The 19,070-nt window shown below is 46.2% G+C and overlaps 1 protein-coding gene across 1 annotated transcript in view; it reads right to left on the bottom strand.

Moving 5' to 3' along the window:
• The window catches only part of TRMT9B (tRNA methyltransferase 9B (putative)), a 60,322-nt gene extending 42,784 nt beyond the window's left edge, over nt 1–17,538 (bottom strand). Inside the window, exon 1 of the mRNA XM_044295576.1 lies at nt 17,355–17,538. The gene's annotated coding sequence lies outside the window, so the exon portion shown is untranslated. The remainder of the gene's footprint in view (nt 1–17,354) is intronic.
• Between the last annotated feature and the right edge of the window lie 1,532 nt (nt 17,539–19,070).

Below are 19,070 nucleotides of genomic sequence, written 5' to 3'. Positions count from 1 at the left end.
TCATTTTTTCAGTTTTTGGGCGATAACCTTGGGTAGGGTATGATTTTTGCGGGATGAGATGATGGTTTTATTGGCACTATTTTGGGGGGCGTGTGACTTTTTGATCGCTTGCTATTACACTTTTTGTGATGTAAGGTGACAAAAAATTGTTTATTTAGCACAGTTTTTATTTTACATTTTTTACAGTGTTCACCTGAGGGGTTAGGCCATGTGATATTTTTATACTTACTAATCCGCTTACTAAGGGACCCTTCTAACTCATAGGCACTAACAAAGCGGAGCAACCGTTTAACAATCAGGGTCTAGTATCTATGGACAGTTTTACAGATTTCTTCCCTGAACTTTTTTTATCACTATAGCATGCAGTCAGCAGAGTGACTAATAGGTTCACAATAAAGAATGCAGAAAGCACAATTAGTCTTTCAGCGCAGCTTTTAATTAACATCTTCTCGATGTAGGTCTTTCTGTCGCTAGGTGAAAGGTGAAGAGTTTACCAAGCTTGGGCTACAATAATGTCGTGTCTTTGCTCATGTCATTTTCTATGGGTGCCATAAGCTTTGTTTGCACTCATTATTTCTATCTCATCAAGCACTATAAATCAATGTGGGCAAAATGAATGCATGAGTGAGAAAGGCACAACAACACCTACATGTCCATCAGAGACATCTTACCGGGCTTGTCTGGGGCAATCAGGAAGCACAAAAGGAGCCATATATTTATAGCAACACGCATGAAAGATTTATAGCCACATCCTGCACATATACCACTATAATTCATTCATCGCCATGGCAGGTTTCTTCTCAGATTCGGCAGATGATTGCAGATATATTTTATCATCATGCCTAAGGGGTAATTCTGGACCTCGTCTAATTTGGTAACCTGACAGATTGGCTTTCATACAAGGAAAACAAAAGAAATTCTTTAATTTATTAGGATAAAAAGATTCACACCATTTACGTCAATAAAACAACAGTCACTGATAATAAAGTCATGTATATCCCATGTTGGATGTCTTCTACAGTGCAGACACTTGCTATCAGTTATCTCAGCCATGATAGCCTTAGAGGAACATATCTATCTGTTAAACTGGTCATACACATTAGATAGAAGTTGGTTGATGGTTGAAGAGCAGTTGAACAAACATCTGGTGAATGATTATTTCACGGACACAGTCATAGACATTTAAGGCTACTTTCACACTCCCGTTTGGTGCGGATCCGTCATGGATCTGCACAGACGGATCTGTTCGAATAATACAGACGTCTGCATCCGTTCAGAACGGATCCGTTTGTATTATCTTTAACATAGCCAAGACGGATCCATCTTGAACACCATTGAAAGTCAATAGAGGACAGATCAGTTTTCTATTGTGTCATAGAAAACGGATCCATTTACATTGACTTACATTGTGTGTCAGAACGGATCCGTTTGGCTCAGTTTCGTCAGACGGACACCAAAACGCTGCAAACAGAAATTTCTTTCAAAGAAATATCGTTCATCCGATTCCTGGAAAAAAACATTAAACGTGGTCAACTTCTTTTTGACCGATAATGGTCTGTTGTTGGTCAGCTAAATTTCAACCAACGAATGTTCATTTTGGTTAAAATCATCTATTTTAATCAACTTTAGACTAATATACATTGCCACCTTTAGTCCCACAAATGCTAACCTTTTACATGGGCCAAGGATTGGGTCACCTATCGGGAACCCATTTACAATCATTACTGTGATCGTTACTCCCCATGCAGATTCGCTTTTTTAGCAAATGATGATTTTTTGTGCTGCATAAATGATGGATCACATCATAAAAAAGCATTTTGCCACTGACAACATGCAAAGTGAATTAGAGAGGAACAAGTGTAGTGACTATGCACTGTGCCATCTGAAAGGGCATCAGTGCGCGCTATTGGTCCGACATCAACCCGTGTGATATTAGACCTTACAGAGGCTCTCCAGATAGGCAGAGGTGATGCAGCACTGCATGGTACAGTACGGCACAGGACGTACAGGAAAGGTGGGAAAAAAGAAACAATGACATACTGTATGCAGGGTCATAATGGTCATGTGTTATATGGGGCCTCTATGGGTTGTGCCTGTTTTGGGGGGCACTAGTGGTTGGTTCTGCTTAGGGTAGTAACTGCTGCAGCAAACTCTAATTGGGCATATGAGACTGTCACATTGAGAACTTCTCCAACATGCCCTCAGGCACACAGGGGTCATTATTACCAATAATGCCCTATCTGAAACTGCTTTAACCTATTTTGCTTCTGATTGTTGGAAGGTCATTTGTCTACAGCGTGAGCATTAGTAGCTCAGATACTCAAAACATCTGGGGTTTTATAATATACACAGTGCAGATTTAGACGGGAAAACCACCCATGCCTTTTTAGGCTCCAGAGTAGCTTCCGTAAGCTACTGATTCTCCTATTAGAGACCAGCCCTCTATGGAGACCTACTGGTAATGGTCCATGGGAAACTACTATGCAAAGAGGTATCTCCCAAGGAAAGAGCATCATCTCAGTAGCACCACTTTGTGGAAATGGCCCCCCATGAGTAATAAATTAGACTAGTTAACAAATCTTAGGACATGACAAGGAAAAACAGCCAAACAACTACAGTAAATATCCACCTGTAGACAGCTGTTTCAGGGTGTCTGGCTGGCCTAGAGTGATGTTCACTTCCACAAGATAGCGCTAGCAAGATCTGGTTCTGGTTAGGCCTGTTTCACACTTGTGTTTTGTTTTCCAGCTTTGACATCCGGCAGAGGATCTCAAAACCCGGACCAAAACGGTTCCATTTGATGCTAACACATCCGGATGCATCGGTTCCATTAGGATACGGTTGTGTTACATCGAGACGGAACAAACCGGATCCGGCACTAAAATTATTGTGAGTCAATCAGTGACGGATCCATTTTTTTCAGGTCGTAAAAAAAAACTGATCCAGCATCATTGACTCATAGTGATTTTGCTGATCCGGCAGGCCAGACACGAAACCGCAGCTTGCAGCAAGGCGGAACGGAATGCATCCTGACCAGTTCTGTCCCCATTGACAATGGATGGGGGTTCAAAACAGAAACGTTTTGGTCTGGTTTTGAGATCCTTTGCCACAACACAAGTGTGAAACCGCCCTTACTGCAGCACCTCTCCCATTCACTTCAGTGTAGCTGCAACAAACCAGCTGATCAGTTATTACTGGCCAATCCTTAGGATAGGTCATCAATATTAAAATCTAAACAACCCCTTTAAGGAAAAAGATACAATTCGGAAGGCTGTTGAATATATAACCCAAATTCCAATTTTATCCTGTGTTATAGCTACAATATATCATTCAGTGTCCTCCTGAGAGAACACGACAGGAACACAGATCCAGGAATATTTTCTCTCTTCACTACCACTTCAGCTAACAAATCAAATGTACCATGGTGTTATTGCTTTTTGGGCTCCCTACAGACATTTCTATGAGAGTGTATTCGTTTACACATGGGCGGCATACTGGAAAACTGTAGGTTACCCTGCCACCCATGGTTACACAGAAGGACCATCTTAAGGCTCCGTGTTGTGCACAGCATAAATAGATTCCCCCATAGATATACATCATGTACTGTCAGAGCACCAGGCGGTGACACGTGGCTTCTCCGCTACTCAGTACTAAAGAGCCATAGGGCCATGCAACCTCCTGCATAAGGCCTAATGCAAAAACACAATGATGGATCGATGAAATGGCAATACTGTTGCTAAATGCATGATACATAGCCATTGTCTTGGGTTGTACTCTATACTCAGATCATCTTTGCACAGATTTTGTTCAAGTGCATCTCACAAGTGGTTAACGAGATTTTGGTTAACGAGATTTTGCTCCAGATTCGCAGTGGATTTTGTCCTATGTAAAAAATATAAATTAAAATATAATATAAACCATTATATAGTGCATGCTACTGACTTGAAAATAACAAAGAAATGCTAGGTGAATGAAAATGAATTTCGAACCCCACTGAGTTGCATTGTACCGTACATTGGTGCAGATTTTTGCACTTGTAAACAATGTTTCACGGCTGCCGCCCGTGGACGAGGACGGACCAGTGGTGCTGGATCTAAGTTTTTTTCCTCGTTTCAACAGCATCCTGCAGGTTACATCTATAAGGGCTCATGCACGCGACCGTATGCCCCCCGAGACATACTGTCCGTGAGCGGGCCATATGTCCTTCAGCGGCATACATCGTGCGCGCGGGAGCGCACAGCGCCATAAGTTACTATGACGCTGTGCGCATCGGGCCGCCCGCAGGGCTATTGTCTCGCACTCATTATATCATATGAGTGCGGGACAATAGTCTAGCAGGCGGCCTGATGCGCACAGCATTATAGTAACCTATGACGCTGTGCGCTCTCGTGTGCACGATGTATGCCGCTGCGGGACATATGGCCCGCTCACGGACAGTATGTCTCGGAGGGCATACGGTCGTGTGCATGAGCCCTAAAATAACAGGATGGACAACCCTTGGACACCATCTGGCATAAACAGGGAACAGTATGTTTTGATACACATAAGAACAGTGGGCAATTTGGCGTGCCAAAAGTAAAGAAACTCGCCTCCTCTGTCGAAAAAAAAATATGGATCTGGAAATATTTCAAAAAAGAAGCTTTGGTTGGTACAAAAATGATAAAAAGTAAAATGATAAAAAGTAAAAAGCATGCTTCCTTTTTTTAAATCAAATGTACGCCTCAGCTATATGGCTCATGTGATGTGACGGTCTAACCTTTGACACCTTGCTGCAACTCACATACACATCAATTTATCTCCGAGCGCTTGCCGGACTACGTCTGCTATCACAACCCTCTGCCTAATCCCCATGGGTCATGTGGTGTAGAAACATCTGGATGTTCATATGTTGCTCCTTCAATAGAGAAGACATTTTTAGCCACATGATGCACACAAATAGAAATGCAGACAGTACACAGCCAGATGTGCCCTAATGTGACCGGACTGGAATCTGCCGCAATACCCTATCTACAATCGCCGTTTACCAAATGTCCAAACACTCACACTGATTTATAAATGTTCCTATTAATTATATATTTCCACTATTAAATTATCTCCTCGTTTCCAGACTATTACATGGTCATGCCCTGCACACTTAACATCATCTGGGCCAGATAAATGCTGAGAAATCTCTTAGCCGCCGAGTACTGCAAAGCCTCTGATCACGCTAAACAAATCATCATTTTATATCCTTTTCTATTTCTAGAATAACCTTTTTTATCTCGCTGGAGGTCATCTGCACCCTACCAGAATATATGCTGTGCTTCAAAGGTCACATCTTCTCCCAGTCTATTGACATGGCATTGGTTTACATACTGGAAGACTGTCACTGAACTCACAGCAAATACATGCACAGGCTTACCATGCATAGGGTATTACCACCTACTCTGCATGCATAGCCGTACTACGCATAGGGTATCAACACATACTCTACATACATAGCCGTAATATGCATAGGATATTACCATATACAGTACATGCATAGCCCTAGAATGCTTAGGGTATCACCAAATACTCTACATACATAGCCCTAACATACATAGGGTATCGCCACATACTCTACATGCAAACATGCATTAGATATCAACGCATACTCTAGATGCATAGCTGTAACATACATAAGATATCACCACATACTCTACATGCAAACATGCATAGGATATCAACACATACTCTACATACATAGCCCTAGCTTTCATAGGGCATCATTGCATACTCTATAGTCAAAGCCCTAAGGCCCCTTTCACACGGGCGAGTATTCCACGCGGGTGCAATGCGTGAGTTGAACGCATTGCACCCGCACTGAATCCGGACCCATTCATTTCTATGGGGCTGTGCACATGAGCGGTGATTTTCACGCATCACTTGTGCGTTGAGTGAAAATCGCAGCATGCTCCTCTTTGTGTTTTTTTCACATAACGCAGGCCCCATAGAAATTAATAGGGTTGCGTTAAAATCGCAAGCAAGTGCGGATGCGGTGCGATTTTCGCGCACAGTTGCTAGGAGACGATCGGGATGGGGACCCGATCATTATTATTTCCCCTTATAACATGGGTATAAGGGAAAATAATAGCATTCTGAATACAGAATGCATAGTACAATAGGGCTGGAGGGGTTAAAAAATAAAAAATGTAACTCACCTTAATCCACTTGTTCGCGCAGCCGGCATCTCTTCTGTCTTAATCTGTGAGGAAAAGGACCTTTGATGACGTTACTACGCTCATCACATGATCCATCACCATGGTGATGGATCATGTGACAAGCGTAGTGACATCATCAAAGGTCCTTTTCCTCACAGATGAAGACAGAAGAGATGCCGGCTGCGCGAACAAGTGGATTAAGGTGAGTTAAAATATTTTTTTTGAACCCCTCCAGCCCTATTGTACTATGCATTCTGTATTCAGAATGCTATTATTTTCCCTTATAACCATGTTATAAGGGAAATAATAATGATCGGGTCCCCATCCCGATCGTCTCCTAACAAATATGCGTGCACACAACAGTATTACTGCAATTGAGTTTTCAAACATTTAAAATTGTATTTAAACCACCTTTCCTACCTGTAATGTAGACAGCTTAGCGAGACTTCTGGAAACCTTTGTTTTTCATAATGTGTTTTAGTATTTCTCAGATGACCGCCCCATGCTCAGATGACACCCCATGCTCAGATGACCGCCCCATGCTCAGATGACCGCCCCATGCTCAGATGACCGCCCCATGCTCAGATGACCACCCTATGCTCAGATGACCGCCCCATGCTCAGATGACCGCCCCATGCTCAGATGACCGCTCCGTGCTCAGATGACCGCCCCATGCTCAGATGACCGCTCTATGCTCAGATGACCGCCCCACGCTCAGATGACACCCCATGCTTAGATGACCGCCCCATGCTCAGATGACCGTCCATGCTCAGATGACCACCCTATGCTCAGATGACCGCTCTATGCTCAGATGACCGCCCCATGCTCAGATGACCGCCCCATGCTCAGATGACCGCCCTATGCTCAGATGACCGCCCTATGCTCAGATGATCGCCCCATGTTCAGATGATCGCCCCATGCTCAGATGACACCGCATGCTCAGATGACACCCCATGCTCAGACGACCGCCCATATGCTCAAACACACTTGCTGTGCTGGGCAGTGGCACCTGTGAAAAAAAAGGCAGAGCAGCAGTGGTAGAGAGACTGAGGCCAGCAGCAGCTATTTCAGTCAGATTAGAGCCAAAGCTGCAGAGTGGCTGTAAATTGGACAAAAATGGCTGCTGCTGGCCTCAGTGAGTCTCTGTGCCACTGCTGCTCTGATTGAGTGCCCACTGCCCTGCTGCCCAACATTAAAATTTACTATGGATGGAGCTTTGGCTGCTGTTTACTCTGGCTGCTGCTGGAGCTGGAAGCAAGTCCTCCTTGCTTGCTGCGCCACTTCTTGCCACCCCCACAGACCCAGCCTGCAGTCTGAGGAATCTTGCTGCCAGAGGAGGAGGCAGAGCTGCAGTGAGTGACTGAGTCACGTGTCCACTCTCGACGCTCTGAGTCCTCTCCACTCTTCCGCCTCGTTCCAGCCTTCCACCGCGGTGCTGACGGGGGCGGGACCTGGGCCAGCTGTTACTGTCTGCAACAGGCAGAACGTAAGTGAAGCGCTGCTGCTCCAGATTATTAATTTGCTAGCTGCAGAGAGGAGAGTAAGAGCTGGCCGGACCGCTCCCCTGCGAGCCGCAAATGAAGGAGCCGCGGGTTGGCCACCCCTGCTCCAGATGCATAGCCCAAACCATCACTGCATAGTCTCCATGTATAACCAGGAAAATGCATTCTCTGCAATCACACCAAGACATTATAGGTGTTATTGTTCAAATCTGAATATTCGTTTTCATTGATTTTCCACACTCAAAACCAATAAAGTCATGGGATATCAATTGCTGTATATGCATCCAATGCTTTGGGTACCACACTCAAATGTGCATAGGACCCACTATACTCATATGAAAGTCATGAAAACTACATCCTCTATACTAAACATGAAACATCACTACATCCTCTATACTAAAGACATAAATGGAATATCACTGCATCCTCTATACTGAAGTAGGGCTTTAGCTAACGATTATTTGAATGATTGATTAGTTGTCGATAATTTCATCCAAATAATCGGGAAAAAACACCAAAATGACAAAGAAAGGGGTTTATATAATTTTACGTGAAAAATTATGTTCAAAGGCCATATTAAAACAAATTGTGGATGGCACTGTTATGGAGGATCTGTGGATGGCACTGTTATGGGGGATCTGTGGATGGCGCTGTTATGGGGGGAATCTGTGGATGACACTGTTATGGGGGATCTGTGGATCACCCTACCCATCACAGAAGTATTCCTTAACCGGCAGTAACTTTTACTTTAAATCACTGCATCTTTATTACCTTACAATGAAGCTCCAGTAACAGGCAGAGTAGGCGGCGGCGTAACGTCACTTACTCACGTGACGCGTCTGCTCCACCCACTTTATGAATGAAGCCGGTGGAGCATGCACGTCACGTGAGTAAGTGACGTTATGCCGCCGTCCGCTCTGCCTGTTACTGGAGCTTCATTGTAAGGTAATAAAGATGCGGTGATTTAAAGTTCAAGGACCCGCAGGTCATAGGAGCGAAAGGGTAAGGCCTCATGCACACGACAGTTTTTTTTCACGGTCCGCAAAAACGGGGTCCGTGGGTCCGTGATCCGTGACCGTTTTTTCGTCCGTGGGTCTTCCTTGATTTTTGGAGGATCCACGGACATGAAAAAAAAGTCGTTTTGGTGTCCGCCTGGCCGTGCGGAGCCAAACGGATCCGTCCTAAATTACAATGCAAGTCAATGGGGACGGATCCGTTTGATGTTGACACAATATGGTGCCATTTCAAACGGATCCGTCCCCATTGACTTTCAATGTAAAGTCTGGAGTTCTTTTATACCATCGGATTGGAGTTTTCTCCAATCCGATGGTATATTTTAACTTGAAGCGTCCCCATCACCATGGGAACGCCTCTATGTTAGAATATACTGTCGGATATGAGCTACTTCGTGAACCTCAGATCCGACAGTATATTCTAACACAGAGGCGTTCCCATGGTGATGGGGACGCTTCAGGTTAGAATACACTACAAACTTTGTACAAGACTGCCCCCTGCTGCCTGGCAGCACCCGATCTCTTACTGGGGGATATGATAGCACAATTAACCCGTTAATTGTACTATCATATTCCCCTGTAAGAGATCAGGGCTGCCAGGCAGCAGGGGGCAGACCCCCCCCCTCCCTAGTTTGAATATCGTTGGTGGCACAGTGTGCCCCCACAATCGCCCCCCCCCTCCCTCCCTCTATTGTATTAAATCGTTGGTGGCACAGTGTGCCAACCACCATCGCCCCCCCCCCCCCTCCCTCTATAGCAGTAACATTGGTGGCAGTGTGCGGTCTCAACAGTAGAAGATTCATACTTACCTGCTTGCTGCTGCGATGTCTGTGTCCGGCCGGGAGCTCCTCCTACTGGTAAGTGAAAGGTCTGTGCGGCGCATTGCTAAAGAACTGTCACTTACCAGTAGGAGGAGCTCCCGGCCGTTCACAGACATCGCAGCAGCAAGCAGGTGAGTTTGAATCTTCTACTGTTGAGACCGCACACTGCCACCAATGTTACTGCTATCGAGGGGGGGGGGGGGGAGGGGCGATGATGGTTGGCACACTGTGCCACCAACGATTTAATACAATAGAGGGAGGGAGGGGGGCCGATGGTGGTTGGCACACTGTGCCACCAACGATTTAATACAATAGAGGGAGGGAGGGGGGGGCGATGGTGGAGGCACACTGTGCCTCCAACGATATTCAAACTGGGGAGGGGGGGGGGTCTGCCCCCTGCTGCCTGGCAGCCCTGATCTCTTACAGGGGAATATGATAGTACAATTAACCCCTTTAGGTGCCGCACCTGAAGGGGTTAATTGTGCTATCATATCCCCCTGTAAGAGATCGGGTGCTGCCAGGCAGCAGGGGGCAGTCTTGTACAAAGTTTGCAGTGTATTCTAACTAGAAGCGTCCCCATCACCATGGGAACGCTTCTGTGTTAGAATATACTGTCGGAAATGAGTTTTCACGAAGTGAAAACTTAGATCAAAAAAATCTTTTATGCAGACGGATCTTCGGATCCGTCTGTATGAAAGCAACCTACGGCCACGGATCACGGACACGGATGCCAATCTTGTGTGCATCCGTGTTCTTTCACGGACCCATTGACTTGAATGGGTCCGTGAACCGTTGTCCGTCAAAAAAATAGGACAGGTCATATTTTTTTGACGGACAGGATACACGGATCACGGCCTCGGCTGCAAAACGGTGCATTTTCCGATTTTTCCACGGACCCATTGAAAGTCAATGGGTCCGCGAAAAAAAACGGAAAACGGCACAACGGCCACGGATGCACACAACAGTCGTGTGCATGAGGCCTAAAGGAAATAAGGCCTGAAAACTAGGGAAGAAAGATGGACACCTCCTAGGGAAAACCCTAACCAAAGCCCTGACTGACTACCAGTATGAACAGACCCCAAACTAAGGTGAGTTCATACACAGGAATACCTAAAGTCCTATCAAAGCCTAAAGGACCCTGGTACTAATGACAGGAATGAGACAACCCATTCCTCCAAAAGGAAGGTGTCACGAGGGTGTCAAGAGCCACGTCTGACTCCATTATACCCAGGGTCAGGAAGTCGCAGCGGGTGGCTGCGCGCTCTATGTCTAAAGATAGTGCTGTTACTTAATGGTAGCTTTCTGGGTTTGCCTTGCAATCCTTTTTGTCTCACTCAGGGATCCGTAGCTTCTTCTCCTCAGCTGTTTCTTGTCTGGCACTCCCAACCTCCTTATATTCCCCTCTCACACTTCTCTGGTTGCCAGATATAGAGCTTCCTGCCTGGACTTCTATACTGACCCACTGGAGCTGAGTTGCTGTTATCCCTGGTTGTCGTACCAGAGCATTACCCTCCGGATCCCTGTTGGTTGTTTGTTGTCGCCCACCTGGGACTATATGTTTTGTCAGTATTGTCTGTCCTCTCCCTGGTGTTTCCCTTTAGTGTTAGTGGTGCAGACTAGTGTTCCCACCGCCCTATTCACTACGTAGGGCTCATCTTAAGGAAAGCCAGGGTTTAGGAACGTGATCGGCGTACGGGTGAGAAACCCGTCTAGAGACGTCAGGGCAGTCAGGTGCCAGCCTCAAGGTGAGTTAGGGGTCACCATTTTTCCCTCTCCCTTGGACAGGGCCTTCCTGTTCCCTCCCTTTGCATCACGTATGTGATCGGCTCACTGGTCGTGATAGAAGGATGAACGAGAGTCATCCTGAGGCCTAATACAAAACAACAAGAAGATGCAACCCACAAAAAAGTCAAAATAAAGTACAAAAGGGAAAAGTAACACTTAAGGCCTCTTTCACACTTGCGTAGTCCGAATCCGGCGTGTACTCCATTTGCCGGAATTACACGCCGGATCCGGAAAAACGCAAGTGTACTGAAAGCATTTGAAGACGGATCCGTCTTCAAAATGCTTTCAGTGTTACTATGGCACCCAGGATGCTATTAAAGTCCTGGTTGCCATAGTAGGAGCGGGGAGCGGTATACTTACCATCCGTGCGGCTCCCGGGGCGCTCCAGAATGACGTCAGAGTGCCCCATGCGCATGGATGACGTGCCATGCGATCACGTTATCCATGCGCCTGTGGCGCCCTGACGTCACTCTGGAGCGCCCCGGGAGCCGCACGGATGGTAAGTATGCTGCTCCCCTGCTCCCCGCTACACTTTACTATGGCTGCTGGGACTTTAGCGTCCCGACAGCCATGGTAACCCCTCTAAAAAAGCTAAACGTCGGATCTGGCAATGCGCCGAAACGACGTTTAGCTTAAGGCCGGATCCGGATCAATGCCTTTCAATGGGCATTCATTCCGGATCCGGCCTTGCAGCAAGTCTTCAGTTTTTTTGGCCGGAGCAAAAAGCACAGCATGCTGCGCTATTTTCTACGGCCAAAAAACATTCCGTTCCGGAACTGAAGACATCCTGATGCATCCTGAACAGATTTCACTCCATTCAGAATGCATTAGGATAATCCTGATCAGGATTCTTCCGGCATAGAGCCCCGACGACGGAACTCTATGCCGGAAGACCATAACGCAGGTGTGAAAGAGCCCTAACTTCCAAGAAGTTATGGCAGCACCAGTAACTCAGCCGAGATCCAAACACCAGCTATCCTCAGGTCCAACTGAAGCTATAAACCACACAGCATTGTGGGAGAAACAACTATAAATAGGGAAATTTAAAAAACCACAATATGAAAAACCTGGAAATTAAGGGTGTGGCCAGTACTAGAAACAACACAGACATGTTGCCAGTCTCAAAGATCTCCTGCCACTCACTGCCTCGGGGACGTCCATATGTCTTGGTACATCTGTGACAAACTGGAATCCTCTTACACTTCTCCATGACATCACGGAGCTGGTGGATGTTAGAGACATTGCGCTCCTGCATCTTTCGTTTGAGGAAGCACCACAAATTGCTCAATAGGGTTTAGGTCTGGAGACATGCTTGGCCAGTCCAGCACCTTTACCCTCTTTTTCTTTAGCACGGCAGTGGTCATCTTGGAGGTGTGTTCTGGCTCGTTATCATGTTGGAATACTGCCTTGTGGCCGTTTCCGAAGGGAAGGGATCATGCTCTGCTTCAGGTTCCCTCAATGAACTGTAGCTCCCCACAGCCGTCAGCACTCATGCAGCCCCAAACCATCACACTCCCACCACCATGCTTGACTGTAGGCAAGCCACACTTGTCTTTGTACTCCTCATCTGGTTGCCAACTCACACGCTTGGCACCATCTGAACCAAATAAGTTTATCTTCGTCTCATCAAACCACTGGACATGGTTCCAGTAAACCATTTCCTTAGTCTCCTTGTCTTCAGCAAACTGTTTGCGGGCTTTCTTGTGCATCCTTTTTAGAAGAGCCTTCCTTCTGGGAAGACGGCAGACCAATTTGATGCAGTGAGCGGTGTATCGTCTGAACGCTGACAGGCTGACCCCTCCACCCCTTTAACCTCTGCAGCAATGCTGGCAGCACTCATAGGTCTATTTTGTAAAGGCAACCTCTGGATATGAGGCTGAGCACGTGCACTCAACTTCTTTGGTCAAGCATGGCGAAGCCTGTTCTGAGTGGAACCAGTCTTGTTAATCCGCTGTATGGTATTGGCCACCGTGCTGCAGCTCAGTTTCAGGGTGTTGGCAATCTTCTTATAGCCTGGGCCATCTTTATGTAGAGCAACAATTCTATTTTTCAGATCCTCAGAGAGTTTGCCATGAGGTGCCATGTTGAGCTTCCAGTGACACCAGTATGAGAGAGTGAGAGAGCGATAACACCAAATTTAATACACCTGCTCCCCATTCACACCTGAGACCTTGTAACACTAACGAGTCACATGACAGGGAAAATTACTAATTTGGCAAAATTTGGCCATTTTCACTTAGGTTTGTACTCGCTTTTGTTGTCAGAGGTTTAGACATTAAAGGCTGTGTGTTGAGTTATACAAGCTGTACACTGACTACTTTACATTGTATGAAAGTGTCATATCTTCAGTGTTGTCCCATGAAAAGATAGAATAAAATATTTTCAAAAAATGTGAGGGGTGTAATTTTTTTTCCGAGATACTAGTACATATATCATCTAACCTCATAGTGGCCATATATATGTGTGTTTGTTTCATGAGTAGTCCGGATGGATTACAGCTTCATTACTGACAGTAGCTGGCGATTATAGGAGAATCTAAAGTGTTATCCACGTCTGCACTAATAGGCAGGAGATAGGTAGTACCTATATTTGCCTGGGTGTTCTGATGACACAAATCGTACACCAGTACACATGCAGTAGATGTGAAAGTAAGGCAATTAGTTGTCACTGTAGCCATTAAGTGCAGACGAGGTAGGGTAATCAAATTTCCTTTTCACAAGTAGGGGCAGGGATAATGAATGCCCCCCCCCCCCCCTTTTCCCTCGTTTTTTCCCTTTTTCCCTCTTTTTTTTTTCTCCTATGTCATTAAGCCAATGTCAACAGCAGAGGTTTGGTGGCTGTGTTTTTAATATCCTATATACTTTGCTGTTTCAATGGTCAGTACCATTGCGTTCCATGCATCTATTCAGGTTTTAATGTATATTGAATAAAAGTGATATATTAATTTGACTTGGGCCAAGATAGGTTTCTTTGCCTGTTTAGGCATCTGTAAATAAAGTGTATAATTAACCTTGCCCTAGTCTGGTCCTATAGTTATTTTGGCCATATATATGAGATAGAACTTATCCCTCTGTATTCATAACATACATCACTGCATCCTCTATGCCAGTGATGGCTAACCTTGGCACTCCAGCTGTGGTGAAACTACGACTCCCAGCATGCTCCATTTATTTATATACAGTTCTGAGAGCAGCCAAGCAAGGGGGGCATCTTGGGAGTTGTAGTTTTACCACAGCTGGAGTGCCAAGGTTAGTCATCACTGTTCTATGCTCTGTACTTATACTGACACATATATGGGATAGCATTGTATACTGAGGATATACATAGGTATCAGTGCACCCGGTATATTGAGGACATACATAGGTATCAGCGCCCCCTCTATCCTGAGGGCATACATAGGTATCAGTGCACACTCTATACTGAGGACATACATAGGTTTCAAAGCCCCCTGTATCCCAAGGGGATACATAGGTATCAGTGCACCCGGTATATTGAGGACATACATAGGTATCAGCGCCCCCTCTATCCTGAGGGCATACATAGGTATCAGTGCACACTATACACTGAGGACATACATAGGTTTCAAAGCCCCCTGTATCCCAAGGGGATACATAGGTATCAGTGCACACTCTACACTGAGGACATACATAGGTATCAGTGCCCCCACTATACTGAGGACATTCATAGGTATCAGTGCCCCCTATATACTGAGGATATACATAGGTATAAGTGCCCCCCACTATACTGAGGACATACATAGGTATCAGTGCCCCCTATATACTGAGGATATACATAGGTATAAGTGCCCCCCACTATACTGAGGATATACATAGGTATAAGTGCCCCCCACTATACTGAGGACATACATAGGTATCAGTGTCCCCACTATACTGAGGACATACATAGGTATCAGTGCCCCCTGTATCCCAAGGGGATACATAGGTATCAGTGCACACTCTACACTGAGGACATACATAGGTATCAGTGCCCCCACTATACTGAGGACATTCATAGGTATCAGTGCTCCCTATATACTGAGGATATACATAGGTATAAGTGCCCCCCACTATACTGAGGACATACATAGGTATCAGTGTCCCCACTATACTGAGGACATACATAGGTATCAGTGCCCATTCTATACTGAGGACATACATAGGTATCAGTGCCCACTCTATACTGAGGATATACATAGGTATCAGAGCCCCCTCTATACTGAGGGCATACATAGGTATCAGTGTCCCCTCTATACTGAGGATATACATAGGTATCAGTGCCCACTCTATACTGAGGATATACATAGGTATCAGAGCCCCCTCTATACTGAGGGCATACATAGGTATCAGTGCCCCCTCTATACTGAGGGCATACATAGGTATCAGTGCCCCCTCTATACTGAGGGCATACATAGGTATCAGTGCCCCCTCTATACTGAGGATGTACATAGGTATCAGTGCCCCCTCTATACAGAGTATATACTTAGGTATCAGTGCCCCATCTATACTGAGTATATACTTATTTCCCCCTTCTATACTGAGGATATACATAGGTATCAGTGCCCCCTCTATACTGAGGGCATACATAGGTATCAGTGCCCCCTCTATACTAAGAATGTACATAGGTATCAGTGCCCCCTCTATACTCAGGATGTACATAGGTATCAGTGCCCCCTTTATACTGCGGGCATACATAGGTATCAGTGCCCCCTCTATACTGAGGGCATACATAGGTATCAGTGCCCCCTCTATACTAAGGATGTACATAGGTATCAGTGCCCCCTCTATACTGCGGGCATACATAGGTATCAGTGCCCCCTCTATACTGAGGATGCACATAGGTATCAGTGCCCCCTCTATACTAAGGATGTACATAGGTATCAATGCCTTCTCTATACTGAGGGCATACATAGGTATCAGTGACCCCTCTATAGAGGATATACATAGGTATCAGTGCCCCCTCTATACTGAGGACATAAATAGGTATCAGTGCCCCCTCTATACTGAGGATGTACATAGATATCAGTGCCCCCTATATACTGAGGGCATACATAGGCATCATTGCCCCCTCTATACTGAGTATGTACATAGGTATCAGTGCTCCCTCTATAGAGGATATACATAGGTATCAGTGTCCCCTATATACTGAGGGCATACATAGGTATTAGTGCCCCTCTATACTGAGGATATACATAGATATCAGTGCCCCCCACTATACTGAGGACATACATAGGTATCAGTGCCCCCTATATACTGAGGATGTACATAGGTATCAGTGCCCCCTCTATACTGAGGGCATACATAAGTATCAGTGCCCCCTATATGCTGAGGATGTACATAGGTATCAGTGCCCCCTCTATACTAAGGATGTACATAGGTATCAGTGCCCCCTATATACACATACATAGGCATCAGTGCCCCTATATACTGAGGGCATACATAGGTATCAGTGCCCACGCTATACTGAGGATGTACATAGGTATCAGTGCCCCCTATATACTGAGGATATACATTGGTATCAGTGCCCCCTCTATACTGAGGATATACATATGTATCAGTGCCCCCTATACACTGAGGGCATACATAGGTATCAGTGCCCCCTCTATACTGAGGATATACATTGGTATCAGTGCCCCCTCTATACTGAGGATATACAAAGGTATCAGTGCCCCCTATACACTGAGGGCATACATAGGTGCCAGTGCCCCCTATATACTGAGGGCATACATAGGTACCAGTGCCCCCTATATACTGAGGGCATACATAGGTACCAGTGCCCCCTATATACTGAGGGCATACATAGGTACCAGTGCCCGCACTATACTGAGGACATAAATCGGTATCAGTGCCCCCTATACACTGAGGGCATACATGGGTATCAGTGCCCCCTATACACTGAGGGCATACATGGGTATCATTGCCCCTATATACTGAGGGCATACATAGGTATCAGTGCCCCCTATACACTGAGGGCATACATAGGCATCAGTGTACACTTCTGCATGATCCCTGCGTCTTCTACAATCCTGAGACTAGCTTCTTAGCACGCATGAATTACCTGCCGCTGGTGCCAGCCTTGGAGCCCGTGTTTTGCAGTCAGTGCATGGCATAGTGACCACGGAAGCTCAGACTGCACGGCTTGGCATGATGTACCCCCTCCATACCCTGCTGCGGATGGGGAGCCCGGGGTGAAGCCGCTGCTGGAGGGGCAGAGATGTAGCAGGAAGCAGCAGGACCTGCTCCCTGTGGTAATCCTCGGCACTGGCAGCCGGAGTGTGAGGAGCATGATGTGCCGGGGACTGCGGAGGGGGAGGGGGCGCCGCCGCTGCTCATGTGACCTTGCTTCTCTTTTCCTGCCTCTTCCCCACAGAAGAGGGGGACTTTCTCAGGTCCCATTCATAGTCATGGAGCATATCACGACATGTCACGGCTTTCGTCTATCTATAGAGCAGATGTAGGTCATGCAGAGTAGTGTGCATTCTGTGGACCTTCACAGTGACAGCTGCCACTCCACAGGAGCAGCCCCATCCTTACTCACTGGTGCATGGTATAGTCACCTTACAGGTGCCAAGCTCATTGCTGAGGAGATCACAGAAGGTCCCTGCAAGTGACTTATCACCGACATGTCAAAGGCAGGCAGTGACAAGTAACACATACAGGCAGGGAATGATCCAAATGATTCCTTATTAGGCCCCATAGCAAGAATAACAACTGGGCCCCCATTACCTGTTCCTTGCCACTAAAATTTCCCACCCCTGGTACCTCCCACCACCCACCGCCATTTTGTCCGGCATAATGCTAGTAGTCACGTTGGAACCTTGCAGACCCCATTATAGTGACTGGGATCTGGATGGTGTTCAGCATATGACAGATCCAGCAATTCTGGTAATTCTACTCCTATGCTGAAACAGAATACCTGAATTTAATCTTAAGTGTGCAAACAGCCTTACCCAATGAACTGTGACTGCTGCTTATTATATAGTGCGCCATACCCCCCATGAACTACGCCTGCTGCTTATTATATAGTGCGCCATACCCCCCATGAACTACGCCTGCTGCTTATTATATAGTGCACCATACCCCCCATGAACTGTGCCTGCTGCTTATTATATAGTGCACCATACCCCCCATGAACTGTGGTGCTTCTTATTATATAGTGCGCCATACCCCCATGGACTAAGCCTGCTGCTTATTATATAGTGCACCATACCCCCCCCCCCATGAACTACACCTGCTGCTTATTATATAGTGCACCATACCCCCCATGGACTACGCCTGCTGCTTTTTATATAGTGCGCCATACCCCCCATGAACTACACCTGCTGCTTATTATATAGTGCACCATACCCCCCATGGACTACGCCTGCTGATTTTTATATAGTGCGCCATACCCCCCATGAACTGTGGTGCTTCTTATTATATAGTGCGCCATACCCCCCATGGACTAAGCCTGCTGCTTATTATATAGTGCGCCATACCCCCCATGAACTACGCCTGCTGCTTATTATATAGTGCGCCATACCCCCCATGAACTACACCTGCTGCTTATTATATAGTGCACCATACCCCCCATGAACTGTGCCTGCTGCTTATTATATAGTGCACCATACCCCCCATGAACTGTGCCTGCTGCTTATTATATAGTGCACCATACCCCCATGAACTGTGCCTGCTGCTTATTATATAGTGCGCCATACCCCATATGAACTACGCCTGCTGCTTTTTATATAGTGCACCATACCCCCCATGAACTACACCTGCTGCTTATTATATA

This window comes from Bufo gargarizans, chromosome 1, assembly GCF_014858855.1.
Source record: "Bufo gargarizans isolate SCDJY-AF-19 chromosome 1, ASM1485885v1, whole genome shotgun sequence".
In the NCBI taxonomy this organism is placed as follows: Eukaryota; Metazoa; Chordata; class Amphibia; order Anura; family Bufonidae; genus Bufo; species Bufo gargarizans.
This window is presented reverse-complemented; position numbering and strand designations above follow the sequence as displayed.